The sequence below is a fragment of the Saimiri boliviensis genome, chromosome 15 (assembly GCF_048565385.1).
Source record: "Saimiri boliviensis isolate mSaiBol1 chromosome 15, mSaiBol1.pri, whole genome shotgun sequence".
NCBI classification, from domain to species: domain Eukaryota; kingdom Metazoa; phylum Chordata; class Mammalia; order Primates; family Cebidae; genus Saimiri; species Saimiri boliviensis.
This window is the reverse complement of record NC_133463.1, coordinates 7,990,302-7,992,021: the sequence shown is the minus strand read 5'-3', so window position 1 is coordinate 7,992,021 and position 1,720 is coordinate 7,990,302. Positions and strand designations below refer to the sequence as shown.

The window sequence follows — 1,720 nt, the reverse complement described above, 5'->3', positions numbered from 1 at the left end:
TCATACACCTGTAGTCCCAGCTACTCAAGAGGCTGAAGCAGGAGAATCACTTGAACCCAGGAGGCAAAGGTTGCAATGGGCTGAGATCGCACCACTGTACTCCAGCCTGGGTGACAGAGCAAGACGCCATCTCAGATGGATTCCATTTTAAATGGCTTAAGAATAAAGGAGCGCAGTTTGAATACCCTAATAATAAATACTCAGAAAATGCGTTGTATGAAAGTTTAACCCTCCCCTTGACAAGGATAGAAGAGGCCCTGGGGCCTGACAACACACAGAGTTCCTGGCATCTCACTATGTTTGTATCTTCTTCTCACTGTATTCTAAACAATTTTTTTTTTTTTAATCTCAGCTCATTGCAACTTTCACCTCCCGAGTTCAAGTGATTCTCCCACCTCAGCCTCCCTAGTAGCTGGGATTACAGGTACATGCCACCATGCCCAGCTAATTTTTGTATTTTTTGTTTTTGTTTGTGTTTGTTTTGAGATGGAGTCTCGCTCTGTCACTCAGGCTGGAGTGCATTGGTGCTATCTCGGCTCACTGCAACCTCCACCTCTCAGGTTCAAGCGATTCTGCCTCAGCCTCCTGAGTAGCTGGGACTACAGGCGCCCATCACCATGCCTAGCTAATTTTTTTATTTCTTGTAGAGACAGGGTTTCACCATATTGGCCAGGCTGGTCTCAAACTCCTGACCTTGTGATTCACCCATCTCGGCCTCCCGAAGTGCTGGGATTACAGGCATGAGCCACTGCACCCTGCCTGATTTTTGTATTTTTAGTAGAGACAAGGTTTTACCATGTTGGCCAGGCAGGTCTTAAACTCCTGACCTCAAGTGATTAACCCACCTCGGCCTCCCAAAGAGCTGGGATTACAGACGTGAGCCACTGTGCCTGGACTGTATTGTAAGAATTCTTTATACATTCTGTGATATATTTTGGAAATTTTTTTTTCCAGTCTGTAATGTGCTTTGTAGACATTCTAAATTTCAGCAAAGCCCAAAATAAACTTTTTAAATTAAAAAATACTCAGAAGTCTTTAAACTCTGTTAGATATTTAAGCAAGTCCAGAACAGTACACCTAGTCTATCTCCTTTTGATTTAAAAAACTACAGCTCACAGTGGTTTAGTTAGTTACCTTTGGGAAGTAGTTCAGAGACAGGCAATAGCAAAAGAATATGCTTTTGCTTTTTACTTTTTATTCTTATATTACATAAGTTTCAAAACAAGCATGAATTACTTTTATAATGATTGGAAGTATTTTAGGTCTTTTCTCAGCAGTGATTTAACAAGAAGAAAATGTATTTTGGCCGGACGCAGTGGCTCACACCTGTAATCCCAGAACTTTGGGAGGCCGAGGCAGCTGGATCACTTGAGGTCAGTTCAAGACCAGCCTGGCCAACATGGTGAAACCCCATCTCTACCAAAATTACAAAAATTAGTGAGGCATGGTGGTGCACGCCTGAAACAGCTACTCGGGAGGCTGAGGCAGGAGAATCACTTGAACCTGGGAGGTGGAGATTGCAGTGAGCCAAGATCACACCACCGCACTTCAGCCTGGGTGACAGAGGAAAAGAGAGAGAGAGAGAGAGAGAGAGAGAGAGAGAGAGAGAGAGAGACAAGAGACAGTGAGAGAATGAATGTATTCTGCTCTTGACTCGCTGCAATAGTCAATAAAAACACATTCTTTGTTTTTTGAGATGGAGGCTCACTCTATTGCCCAG

General features: G+C 43.5%; 1 non-coding gene across 1 annotated transcript; it reads left to right on the top strand.

Moving 5' to 3' along the window:
• The first annotated feature begins 209 nt into the window (after window positions 1-209).
• On the top strand, window positions 210-339 carry LOC120362442 (U6atac minor spliceosomal RNA). Its single transcript, XR_005578349.1, has one exon. It is a non-coding gene; the product is annotated as a U6atac minor spliceosomal RNA (small nuclear RNA).
• Window positions 340-1,720: the final 1,381 nt, after the last annotated feature.